General features: G+C 29.6%; 1 long non-coding RNA gene across 1 annotated transcript; it reads right to left on the bottom strand.

Annotated features, from left to right (window-relative positions):
• Positions 1–2597: 2597 nt before the first annotated feature.
• LOC112941542 (uncharacterized) lies at positions 2598–6220 on the bottom strand. The gene is made up of 2 exons (XR_003246811.2): positions 6083–6220; positions 2598–2781 (listed from the first exon to the last, which is right to left on the bottom strand). It is a non-coding gene; the product is annotated as an uncharacterized lncRNA (long non-coding RNA).
• Positions 6221–14899: the final 8679 nt, after the last annotated feature.

The following is a 14899-nucleotide window of genomic DNA, read 5'->3' as shown; positions in this document are numbered from 1 at the left end:
TAGCTTAAAACGTTGTGTAATTTTCATATAAAATATGCCATTGCAGAGCACCAAGAAAATGCAGTAAAGTAGTTCCTTTTATTCTCAACGTTTCAACTTGTTTCTCTGTTTTTGTTTACTGTTGTTTCCCTATCTTGTTTCTGTTTACAAAAAATGACATAAAATCTTCTTATGTTTTGACGGTTTTGATATATTTTTATTAATAACAGTGAAGTTAAATGATATACATTTTTCCACATCGGTTAAAAAGTAGGAAAAATAGAACAAAAATGAAGTAGTCTTCTTTTTTTTGCAGTTTTGATATATTTTTATTAATAACAGTGAAGTTATTCCACATCGGTTAGAGAGTAGAAAATAGAACAAAAATGAAGTAAAATCTTCTTCTTTTTGGCGGTTTCAATATATTTTTATCAATAGCGGTGAAGTTAAGTGAGATACACTATCCCACATCGGTTAGAAAGTAGGAAAAATAAAACAAAAATGAAGTAAAATATTCTTCATTTTTGGCGGTTTTGATATATTTTTAATAATTGTAGTAAAGTTAAGAGAAATACATTCTCCCATATCGGTAAGAGAGTAGGAAAAAATAGAACAAAAATGAAGTAAAATCTTCTTCCTTTTTGGCGGTTTGATATATTTTATTAATAGCAGTAAAATTTTATGAAATACATTCTCCCACCGGTTAGAGAGTAGGAAAAATAGAACAAAAATGAAGTAAAATCTTCTTCTTTTTTGACTATTTTGATATATTTTTATTAATAGCAGTTAAATTAAGTGGAATACATTCTCCCACATCAGTTAGAGAGTAGGGAAAATAGAACAAAAATGAAGTTAAATCTTCCTCTTTTTTGGCGGTTTGGATATATTTTTATTAATAGCAATGAAGTTAAGTGAAATACGTTCTCCTACATCGGTTAGACAATAGAAAAATAGAACAAATATGAAGTAAAATCTTCTTTTTTGACAATTTTGATATATTTTTATTAATAGCAGTGAAGTTAAGTGAAATATATATTCTCTCACATCTGTTAGAGAGTAGAAAAATAGAACAAAATGAAGTAAAATCTTCTTCTTTTTTGACAGTTCTGATATATTTTTATTAATAGCAGTGAAGTTAAGTGAAATACATTCTCCCACAACATTTAGAGAGTAGGAAAAATAGAACAAAAATGAATTAAAATCTTCTTCTTTTTGACGGTTTGATATATTTTTATTAATAGCAGTGAAGTTAAGTAAACTACATTCTCCGACATTGGTTAGAGAGTAGGAAAAATAGAACAAAAATGAAGTAAAACCTTCTTCTTTTCTGGCGATTTTGATATATTTTTATTAATAGCAGTGAAGTTAAGTGAAATATATTCTCCTACATTGGTAAGACAGTAGAAAAAATAGAACAAAAATGAATTCAAATATTTTTCTTTTTTGGTGATTTTGATATATTTTTATCGGTAAAGGCTCAAATATATCCCTGTACTATAGATAATATTTTATATATTTCCTTGATTATACTTTGGGCTAAATATACTCCTTGTATTATATTTTGGGCCAAATGTACATCTTATTATACAGAAGGACACTTGTCCTCATACGAATCAAATAACTCACCCCCAAGTTTAAATACCCAATTCCCTTTAGAAACCCACTCATTTAAATACCCAATTTGAACCAAACCCATTTCATGATTCTCTTCTCTAGCTAAAGCTTTCATTAAAATAAATACTCAACTAGGAAAGGTCCAAAATAAATGAGTGGGTTTCTACAGGGAATTGGGTATTTAAAATTGGAGGTGTGTTATTTGATTTCTATGTTGACAAATGTCTTTCTATTAAAATTAGGAGTATATTTGGCCCAAAGTACGACGGGAGGGATATATTTGGCCCCAAAGTATAACCAAGGAAATATATGAACTATTTCCTTTAAAACAAAGGTATATTTGACCCTTTTTCCGTATTTTTATAAATAGCAGTGAAGTTAAGTAAAATAAATTCTCCCACATTGATTAAGAGTAGGAATAATAGTTGTTTAAAACAAAAAGCAAAAGTGGACTGTTCATTGTTGAAAAGTGTGGAGCTGAGAATTGCACACAATAAACAAACACGGAACCTAACTGCTTATGTAATCAAAAGATTAAGATGATAGAAATATAGATTATGACGTCATTAGGTGATGTAATGAATTGTGACACTATAATTATTTTAAGTTTGAATTTTGACAATGCCAAGTCTATTTTCTAATTTGTTCACACGTGAAACACCTTTTATGAGTGTAACGCGGAGGAGATTATTATTATAATAGAATTACTTAAATACACAAAAAGTATCCATTACTTTGTCCATTTTTAGTCGTAATAGTTTTCTTTTTTTAAAATTAAATTATAAAAACTTTGTCTAATATTTGATGATGATTTTTTTATCATATAGCTATGAAAAATTTATAATTTATAGTACTTGTTGTATAGTTTTTTAATATTTATATATTTATTTAAATTATTGAATTAATTAATTTAATCTAATTTAACCTTAAATATTAGTCAAATTAACTTTTAAAAAGTGCATGACAACTAAAATGGAGTATAGATGAACTTAATTTTTTCCTTTTGACCAACAAAAAGCTTTCTATAAGTTACTAGGTAGAGATGGCCCGTACAAGTACGGGCCCAACATTAAACAAATTTTTTGAGCTAAATGCATAAAATAAGTTCCTGACTACTTTATTTACATTGAATGTGTATCATTTATGTAGTGATACATTTTTATCGCATATCACCCTGACAAAAAGTATCTGTGAAAAAAGAGAGAAATATATAGGTTCAAAGTTGAATAATAAACATATATAATTAGGAAACCTCAATAATAAAAGAGCACAAAGTAGCCTAATTCAAATGATGAAATCTCAAATATTTAGTAAATGTAGAAGGGTCTTTGTACACAAGTAACACAAGTCCTTTGTACACAATAATATAGATTATAGATCACCTAGCATAGTGCAGCATATGTACAAAATCTTGAAGGAAAATTATTTTCATATCCTACATATCAATGAACACAACAAAATAATAACCTCTGTGTTGCAACTTTATACATATGGTTTGATAGTGTGGTTTATAGTAAATCAACCAGTATGCTGAACAATATATACCAACCATCCAAACAGTATGAAGACAAAACAAGAGAAGACACCCTTTACTATTACAAGTGAAATTTACACTCAATAGAGCAAAATCTGATGAAACATCATGATGACATGGAAAAACTATATGATAAATAATAAATAAAACTATTTTGGTTAGTGTTATAGAGGAAAACAATTCATACTATCAAAATATACAAAAGCCATAAAGGATCAGTGAAGCTCAACATGACAAAGGATTCACACATGACATATATATTTAAATATATCCCCTGCTTATCCTAGTTATTAAGTCTAGCGAATTTTCTACTTCCTTTTCAATTTATTTGTCTTATTTTCTTTTAGTTTGCTTAAAAAATAATCACTTTTTTCTTTTTAGCAATTCTTATGTCCAACATTCTGTCAGACATGTTAGGTGCATTATACACATCTTTAGTTTGTGACTACAAGATTTAAAAGTTATGTGTCGTGTCAAGTCAAACTAAGACAAACAATTAAAATGGAGACAACAAATTTAAAAAATTCAGAAAGAAATGAGTGAAGAGAAAGTACTATACTGGTACAGACATGTTTATCCCAAAGCAGAAAGACATTTTTGGCTTAAAAGGTTTTGTTCCATGAAAAAAATGAAACATATCTGCATAACTTCAATTTTTACGACACCCAAATCTATACAACAAGATTTACAAAAGTTCAGAGCCTAATTTCTAGACATGTTGGTAAATTATGCTTATATATTGAGAACAATATTCTTACCACAAACAAGAGATCAAACTGATCTCACTGTAAACTTTTCGATTAACGTAAATTGTGTTCCACTCTCACATTAAGTATAAGTTAGTAGTTGGACTTAAATGTTTTTTTCGTCTCCAGAAAATCAAGTCAAACTTCATATGCAAGTTCAACACTTTCCTCTTCTTCACTTTTTAACCCCAAAGAAGTAGAAATAGAGAAACTTAGACTATTGAAAAATAAAATTACACTAATTGCAGCGAATTTCACTAACATCCGCAAGACCACAACACTAATAACAAATAGTATATTCAAGCAAAGGACACGAAGTTCCTAAAGTGAGTCATCTTAATCCATTGACAAATTACCATCTATTTCTATCTCACTTATTTTAAAAAATATAAATTCAAATTAAGAAAACTCTGTTACTTCATATGCAATTTTCTGAACAAGCTAGTTGTTGAATTGTTGAATGATCATTCCTAGCACACGTTGCCAAGACCAAATATTAAAGAAAAAAATTACTTTTTGAAATCTACTTTATATTTACAAGCTCTCTAATGGAGAGTAATAAAGAATTATCTTCTATCCTATTTCATTTCTCCTCATAACTAAGTATGCATTAGTTCATTGTCTGTCCATTTTACTACTAATAGAAAGTATGTTACTCTCTGCCACTACTTTTCTTTACTAGTAATATTATTGCATCCCATTTTACACATAAATTGCATTCAACATTTGGCACTTCCCATAATGATCAGTATTCCTCTTTCAAGAATCTGGAAGTTGAGGAAAAGATGATCGGAAGAAAAATAAATGAAACCAAGTTTACTGACTTTATAAGAGAGATCTGATAGCTGACAAACAGGGCCAACATAGCTGAAACTATGACTCAGACACAGAAGCTGGAGGTTGAAGTCATATTGACAACAAAATACAAGGCACAACACTAGTCTTGGACGTTATTGTTTTTAATTTTTTACGGCTTCATGCAATATAGTAAAATAACTTTTCCTTTTTTCCCCATATAATCAGAATTAGTTAAAATGAAACTAAAGATAGTAGCTTCCGAAAGTCGGCTACCACTAAGGAACGAATAGAGATGAGATTTTTTTCCTCTTCGTTTCCTTAAAACGTAGCACCTATATATGTCTTGTCACATTTCGGGATGATAGCTCAATAAAAAGATTGTTTTCAAGCTGCTATGAGCTTTGGGAGTTGGCTCTATTAGATTGTGAGTGGATGAACTTGAAGCAAGTTATAATTTCGATCTCTTTATTAAAGAGGGATATAAATTTTTCTTCACTCGATCTGCTCCCCACCCTCCACCCCCTACCCCTAGAAAAAAAAGAGCAACTTGTAGGAAATTGACGTTTGGATTTGGTTATCCAACCAGGAAAATCATGGGGTTTTTGGGTATGGTAACTTATTACTTAGTTTCTTTTACTAAATGGCTCCACTGATAATCTAAATGGTTGTGAAATCAAGATTGATGCAACAGGTCTTAGTTCATTAACAACAATGGTTATCTCTCCAATAAGATATGTTTGTATAATTTATCCCCTCAGACATAGCATCAATTCATATTCCCACCATATGAGAAGCAAAATCAAGTTGTTCGTGTTGTTAAACTCGTTATAAGGCTACACAAGATTAGTGTTGCGATAATATCTAGTAGGGCTATTGAGATAATTACTAACAAGATGGAATTTAGCTACAGAACATGACATTATAGAATGTTAAATGTCTAAATATACAGTACATATATCTTTTTTTCCTATTCTCTGATCCCATTTGTTGCTTGGCAAAGGCATCTCTAAGACGGGAGAAACCCTTGTTACTTATTCAGTGCACAATACATAACAAATTCGATCGGCACTTAAATTAATCAAATCATTCTCTCCGGAGCTCACAAATTGATTCTGACGAAAAATTCATTTAGTTTAAAAGAATTATTATGAAAGAAGACCAAATTATTTATTGCATGTGAGAAAATAAAACGAAAATCTGAATATTCCAAAGTTGATTTCTGATGAAAACATAATAACAAACAAAAACTAAAGGCACAAGGATTGAAACTATTGAAAAGCAGCTGGAAAATTGAACAACAACAACAAACCCATATGGAATAAGAAGTGGTCACCGAAGGATAAAATTGGGGAACATTTTTAATGTACTTTCAATTTTGAAGAAAACAAAGAAACAATATGAAGAATATTACCTGAAGGCTGGAAGGAATGTTGGAGAAAGGAAAAGTTTTTTGAGATGAAGGTAAAGAGTGATGTGTACATTGAAGATACATAAAGAAGACACATAGCTATATTTGAGAATGAAAAAGACAAAAATACCCTCAAATGTGATGAAACAGGCATGTTGAACTAGCCATTTCTAATATTATATATAAGTTATACTCCTAACATTTGGAGCATATATCTTAAGGAGCGCCTGCACAATCAATAAAAGGTGTGTGAGACTCCGTTTACTTTTTGACATATGAATAAGCGAGTCATTTATGTACTTTAAACCTAAACTAAAATGACAAAAAGTAAAATAATATTTATAATTAATATGCATTTTATCATATACTAGATACGTGAGACCGTGCCAGCGCCGACCTAACATATGTTATTTATTTTATCGTAATTTATGTGACACTTAGAATTTAGAGAGCCGTTCAATTTTTGTAGATACTTTTAAAATAATTAAGTTGTTGTTATAAATTCATTGAATGAGTGGATAGTCCATAAGGTTGGTACATGAACAACCATTCATATTTACTAGGTTACATGAATCTTTTTGGATAAGAATGTATCTATTTATTATGATACTTAATATGGTGACCTTTGGAGTGATTTCTCACTCTATAAATAGGGTTGTTCATTCACTATTGTAATATATACATATGAGACTTGAATACACTTGAATAAAAGAAAGTCTTATCTTCCATCTTACTCCTCTTGTCTTCATCTCTTTATATTTATATTGCCATGAGCTTGATTTTATAACACGTTATCAGCACGAGTCTCTATCTAATATAGAGTGAGCACTTGTTTTTTTCTTTAACTCATGTTTTGGTTGATCTCGTTATGAGAATCAAGGTATTATATGCATAAATTAAGGTATGTATTTTCTAGAATATTTTTATGATTTAGAATAAAAATAGTATTCAGTCACTAACAATTATCACGAATCGAAGATATATACTATTATTGATTGAATATGACATGCTATATAAAACTTCTTAAATTGAAGAAGTGTAAAATTTTAATAGCACGAGTTTGAATGTTATTTTGATTATTTTGAAAGACTCAAAGGGTGAGTCATGTTGTACTTCGGTCTATTATACCGTTGGTTAAGGGTAAGACGATGGATTCAAGTTTCATCGCACCAAAAGGGTAAGACATCAAGTTTAAGTCCGGATGCACCATAATGAAAAATATTTGAGGATAAGACGATAGATTCAAGTTCTATCGCACCAAAAGGGTAAGACATCAATTTGAGTTATGATGCACTGTGATTGGGTTCAAGTCCCATAGAATTATGGCGTAACATGCCTTATATGGATAAGACATTGAGTTTGAGTCAATGTACCATAGTGATGATATAATGATGACTAAAACTTTGATGAAAAGTCTTGAAATCCGTCCTATTGAATTTGCTCCTTCCTTGAAAAAAATGTGGTAACAACATATGATAATTTTGGAATCGCATGTTCACTTGCTCTATTCTATCGTATGAATGTTGTAGCAGTAAATAGTTAGTCTGAAAGATGACAAATATTTAACGATATGAAAAGGGACATGAAATGACGGAATTATAATAGTCATCATTGTGGTAATTATAAAAGGAAGAACACTATGGGTTCTCCAAAAAGTCCTTCAAAATGTGAAGGCAATTTTTACTATAAAATTGTATGAAAGGTCATTGGACTTGTGAATGTTGTCGACCCAATTTGACAACTTTATAAATCCTCCATCAAAAGACAAGAAGATAAAGTGATGATACACTTGATCTTTCAAAGTGATGTTGAGGTGTGTCATGAAAATATGAAGAATTTCAAAAATCATGACAATGTACTTATAATGCAAATATATGAAGTACATATGAATGATTAGTCCATTCCTTGAAGAGAATGTGACTTGTAATGAGTATCGTGAATGCTCGACCATTCTATAAAAGAATGGGTCCAGATGTGATAAAATCATTATGGGTTGGATATATGTCACAACTCACCTCTATAGAAGGTTTGAGAAAAAAAAATGATACATGTCACTTCTCATCTCTACGGGAGATTTGAGAGGAAATAAATTTTATTTGGTAGAAATGGCTAATTGTATTGTACGTTTTATACGTCACTATGATATAAACTACCGAAAGGGCAAAAGAAAGAAATAGTTCTTGTCTATAAAGGTTGTGGTCATTATTGTGTGGCAATACAAATTTGTCATTGGTTGTGTACCTATGGTACAACAAAAGTAAAGCAAGAAAGACGTCTTTCTCGTAATGATTTTGACCATGACAATAATAATATAATTTCCTCCTTGAAGGAGATGCTCACCATAGGGATGGTGTCATGCAATATGTCATAGTACACAAAATTAATTGCAAGCTCTAACGAGTTGTGCTATTATCAGAGGAATAATATTGGGGTTGTAGTAAGTCTCAAAAGAAACTTTTTAAGCTTCGGATGAATGAAAATAAATATTGGGACTATAAATCACTACAATCGAAGAGGGTTATAATGTTTATGTAAAAGATTACCCCACTTTTCCTCCTGTTTGTTCCATACAAACATGTACATGCTGATGAACTCACATGTAAAATTAAATTATAAGTGTACTAAAATAAAGATCAGTTGGCATGACTGGTTGACCATTCCGATTAAATGTAATGCAAACGTGATTGAGAATTCAAGTGATTCATATGATGAAGACATAAAGATTCTTCAAGAATTCTCTTGATAAAATGATCATTGTACCAGCTAAGGTCGGGACTGTAATCCCCTAAAAATTTTTGGAACATATAAAAGGGTGAATATGGGCCTGTTCACCTGTCATGTGGATCATTTGCAACTATATAATTAATGCATCTATGCGATGGTCACATGTATTTTGTTGTCAACTTACAAATTGGTTTTTGTAAGGTTGTTTGCTCGAATTGTTAAAATTAGTAGCATAGTTCCAAATTATGAAATTATATTGATAATGCTGGTTGATTTAGCAGAAATTGTATGCCTCCAATTATAGCTAAATCATGGTTATGAGAACAAAACTCCCAAATAAGATTTGGTATGAGATAATTTTGTTTAACATGTAGCAACACATGTATGCATCAAACCAACAAGGTTTCCCCATTAAAATTGGTTCAGGGTCAGGAACCATATAATTTTCATCTAAAATGTTGAATGTGCGATTATGATTTTAATTGCTCCACCATGCACAAAGATGAACTTCCAAATAAGGTTGGAATGAATGTTAGATTTTCTAACATTAGGGGGAGAGATGATTGACAGCTGAAAATTATGTGTGAGGTTAATTATGAATTATCTAGATCCTCGTTAAAATAAATATGTGAACTTAAAGTTCAAGGGATAATTCAGTTGCATAATGTTGCAAATCAGTTGCATTCAGCTGCAAATGCTCCAATATGAAGTCCTTGAAGGACAGAGTCTATGATACGCCGGAAGCGTAATAGACCAATCGATTCCAAATATAAAATTCCTTGAAGAAGGAAGGAGCAAATGATCAATATGGTCATGATAATGAGGCAAGTGCTATAAAAGAGCACATTGACATAACACTTCATAAAATCTTGAAAAAGGTTCAGGTACCTGAAATAATGAAAAATGAAGAGATCTCGATAAGTTATGTCTTGTTGGAATCGATATCAAATAACCGTCGACGGTATCTTTGATATGAGGTAGCGCTCAATGATATAAATTGTGACGAGGATCTTGAATTCAAATCTGTCATATAGTGTGGACAGATAAATGGTTGGCCAAGTAAAATGCACAATTCAAGTATATTTTGTTTCACTTAGAAAAGTGACATTTTGGACTGGTAGTCCATAAATTAAGGTATAATGTCAGTGGGGTACAAATAAGTTATTATGCGATAGTATAACCGTAAGATATCAAATACGATTTGTGCCTTGGGGCATAAAAGTTTATCGCAAAAATCTTGACATTAGTGGAGATGTTTTCTCATTTGGTGGATGCAATGAGGTTTGTTTTGATCTGGCAGCATATGAAAACTTGAATGCATAATTGTAATGTCTAGCTAGACAATGAATGTTATATGAAAATCCTTGAAACAATCGAGGTGTCTGAAGCATATAAGAGTTTGAAAGAAACTTTTCCAATAAAGCTTCAATAATCCTTATATGGATTGAAATAGTCAAGGAAGAAAAAGGGTACAAAAGAATGACCCTAATTGTCCTTGTATTTTTATGAAAAGGTCTTGGTAAGATAAAATTTTGTCTTGACCTACAGATTGATAATTTGACAAATGAAATATTTGTCTAACAGTGCACATACACTGAAAAGTTTTGATGCAATTTTATATGGATAAATCGCATTCATTGAGTACCCCAATGATTATGAGATCACTTGACATAAATGATGATTCAGTTTGATCTCAAAAGAAGGATGATGAGTTTCTTGGTGATGAAACTCTATCTTGGTGCAATCAGGGCACTAGTGCATCTTACTAACAATATTTGACTAGATATTTGTTTTGCAGTAAATTTACTGGCAAGATTCAGTTTCTCCCCCATAAAAGGACATTGAAATGGTGTTGAGCACATGATTGAATATCCTCGAAGAACCATAGTTATGGGTTTATTCTATCCCGAGGAATCCAAGACAAAATTGATTGATTACGCAGATGCAGAATATTTATCTGATCCGCATAAAGCTCTATCTCAAGCACGCTATGTGTTTGCATGTGGAGGCACAATAATATCCTGGGGATCAATGAAGCAAATGTTGCTCTGCAGAAATAAAAGTCCTCCATGAAGCAAGTCAAAAGTGCGTCTGGTTGAGATAAATGACACACCATATTCAAGAAATGTGTGGTTTTTCTTTAAAAAAGGAATATACCAACCACAATGTACGAAGATTGGAGACATCATCACAAGAAATTAAGTGATGTTTTAATCAGGGGGAGTACAATACGCGTTGCACTCTTTTTCCCTTGATCGAGGTTTTTTTCCCACTGGGTTTTCCTGGCAAGGTTTTTAATGAGGTAACAAATGATGCGTATCAAAAGATATCTGTACTCTTTTTCCTTCACTAGAATTTTTTCCCACAGGGTTTTTCCTAGTAAGGTTTTAACGAGGCACATTATCTATGGACATCCAAGGGGGAGTGTTATAAATTCATTGAATGAGTGGATAGTCCATAAGGTTGGTACATGAACAACCATTCATATTCACTAGGTTACATGAATCTTTTTTGATAAGAATGTATCTATTTATTATGATACTTAATATGGTGACCTTTGGAGTGATTTCTCACTCTATAAATAGGGTTGTTCATTCACTATTGTAATATATACATATAAGACTTGAATACACTTGAATAAAAGAAAGTCTTATCTTCCATCTTACTCCTCTTGTCTTCATCTCTTTATATTTATATCGTCATGAGCTTGATTTTATAACAGTTGTTAATTATTGTGGCCTATTGAATTTACATAATTTTAAAATAATATGTTATTCTCTTGGTTCCAACTTATGTGACACAAATGAAATTTAGAGAGTCGGTCAATTTTGTTATATGATTTGAAATATTTTAAGTCGCGATTTATGGTATTTTATGTAAAAAAAGATTGTAATTTTTTAAGATTTCTTACTCTGTCAATTTAACTCTTCAATCGAATAATTTATAACATCGTAAAAATTTATGATTTATTATGAGACACACGTAAAGAATAAGCATGTACTTCATTTTCAAATAATGCATGACACTTCTTTTGCTTTAACGTAAATGGGACATATTAAATTAGAGAGTAGATCAAAATATCTTAGATTGTTAATATTGTAATTTATAATAGTTTAACGTAATTTTTGATTATATATATTATTCTATCTATTTGTATTCATGTGACACTGAAAATTCTTAGATTCAACTAATTCTTTTTCAAAATTTTAGAGAATTTGAGCAGTTAAATTACAGAAGTTTAATTTCCCATAAGTGAAAGATTTTGAAGAAACAGTCATGGGGCAAAAAAAGTATGGAAATGAAAATGGCTCAAGTGGGGTCCATATAATAAGAGAATTCGATAATAGTAGTGAAAAATAAATTGGTAAGAAGTGAAATAAAAAGATATAGGGCTCCACATGCATGGTCTAATGCCAGATAAAACAATCGTATGAAATAACAAACTATCACTATCTCAATTCAAATTATATATTATAATCATAATTTGATTTAATTGTAACTCATAGCAAATTATTATCATTTGTCTTTTTCCTTGAAATTCTCACTCGCCACATTTGTTTTTTCATTGACAGTATCTCCCTCGCCTATCTCACTTTTATACAAATACAAATGTATAAAATGCAGGTGTATTATTAGTATAAAGTGAAAGAAAAATCTTATGCATACATATCTTTTTGTTTGCCGCTCTCCCAAAAAAAATCTCGTTTGCCACTCTCACTCGTCTCTTTCACTTTATACAATCACAATTGTATAATTTACTTTTGTATTTTTATAAAGGAAGGAAAACTTATATATAAAAATACAAATACAAATATTTTCATCGTATATATTTTTAATTATACAGATACAGATCTTTCAAATTCAACTTTCTTTTGTCTTTCTCTCTTTCTATATAAACACAGATTATACAATTGATTCTTTGTTATATGTATACCAAAACAGATTATACAATTAATCTTTTATACATGTGTACCAAAATATATATATTAATAGTCATAGCAAACATAAGTTTGTTATGGAGCACAATTATAAAAATTATAACTATAGTATAAAAATATGATTTTTTATGTTTGTTAAACCTAATTAAATTTGATCTTAAAAATATTGACAGACATTCTCGTAGATGTTGAAATGATATAAAAAAATAGTTTTCAGATGTTGATTATCTGTCTATATCTAGTCATCTTTAATTAAAATAACTTATTACTTCACAAATTTAACAAAAATAATACAATATTTTAAAAAATTAAATAAACTAAATGTTCGAGAGAATGTCTTAAAAATACTATTTTATTAAAAAATATTAACGGTCAAAATTTAATGATGATAAAATAAAACATAAACTATATTAAATAGTACAATCTCATCAATAGAAATTTTATATAAATTGGACTTAAAGAATGTTATTAGGATAACTATATTTTTTTAAAAATTATTTCTTTGAGCAGTGATATTTTGTTTTAAACAAACATCTTCACACTAACAATATAATTTTTATTTACTCGCTTTTGTAAGTTCTAATTTAAAAATAGAGTAACAATCAACATGTCAGATAGTAACAATCAAAATAAGGTGACTACATTTTAAAATAACAATAATTATAGAATGTTTTAAAACACACACAAAATGAATACATAAAAATCTATAATATTAAAATTATTTTGTCAAATTGATATACAACTACGACAATAAAAATATATCAATAATCCCACAAATTAACATAATATTAATAATATAAAAGAAAGTAGCAAACACACAATTTTTCTTGCATTCTCGTATTCTTTTTCAACTTAATTCATGTATTTTTTTTTTCTCTCGTTAATTGTAGAAAGTTTTTGGTTTGAAGTAGAAAATGGCTCACTTATCTATGTGTTATAAAGTTCATGGGACTGCACTCACCTTTTGTTTGGTGTGCCTCTAAATTCACAAATCTAGAATTTCGAGTTACTGAATGTCAAGCAGAAGCAGATTCACATGATTTGATAGAGGTGCATCCGCTAATTTTAAAAAACGTGCTTAAGAAACGTATAATCATTAGTGCACCTATAAGTGTAGGTGTGCCCTTATGTAGTTGGTATAAGTCAGAGGAATCACTTGCGAGAATACGGTTCAAAAGTTTTATTTTAAGTTTCACTTAGAGCTCATATTTTGAGCCAATACTCACCAAGCAAATACTATGTTATTCGCCAATTGTAGTAAAAGATTCGCTAATATCTAAATTAAGATAGTATTGATGCACCAAAATCTTCAAATTTTGAATTCACCTCTAATGCTTAGTAGACTCATATTAAATCAATTTTAGATTCATATACAATTATTTATCATAGGAACGAACGGGTGAGCAAGATTGGGCGACAGAGTGAAAGTTGAAACTTTGATTAATGATAGATATTTGTTGTTAAAAAGTTTAAAGGAACAGTCTATAAAAAAAATTCTTTATGATTAATCAAATAAAAGAAAAGTCAAAAAGATAAATTAAATTAGTTAAAAATAATTATTGATTTTAGTACTTTATAATAATAAGTTAAAAAGTAAAAAAAATATTTCAAAAGAAAAAACAAAAAATAATGTTTACAAAAGAAATGCTGCCTACAGTTGAAAAAAAATTAAACAAAAAGCTGTTAGCATATGATTAATCAAATAAAAGAAAAGTCAAAAAGATAAATTAAATTAGTTAAAAATAATTATTGATTTTAGTACTTTATAATAATAAGTTAAAAAGTAAAAAAATATTTCAAAAGAAAAAACAAAAAATAATGTTTACAAAAGAAATGCTGCCTACAGTTGAAAAAAAATTAAACAAAAAGCTGTTAGCATTGTGGTTCGATCCCGCGAACTTAGAAACAAAATATTAATTGTCTACCACTGAAACCAAAGATCACTTCATTACCACGTTGCACGTGTAATTTTTATACATATAGAATATGTTTGGCATGGGGGAAAATATTTTTCTATAAAATATTTTCCTGGAAAATAAGTAGATTTATGAATCACTTTCTCATGTTTAGTTGATGATTAGAATATATTTTTAGAAAATAATTTTTAGTGTTTGATTTATGAATAAAAATATTTTTGAGAAATATCTTTTATTTTTAC

Source organism: Solanum lycopersicum, chromosome 5 (genome assembly GCF_036512215.1).
Source record: "Solanum lycopersicum chromosome 5, SLM_r2.1".
Taxonomy (NCBI): domain Eukaryota; kingdom Viridiplantae; phylum Streptophyta; class Magnoliopsida; order Solanales; family Solanaceae; genus Solanum; species Solanum lycopersicum.
The sequence above is the reverse complement of the archived record's forward strand: the minus strand, read 5'-3'. Positions and strand labels throughout refer to the sequence as shown.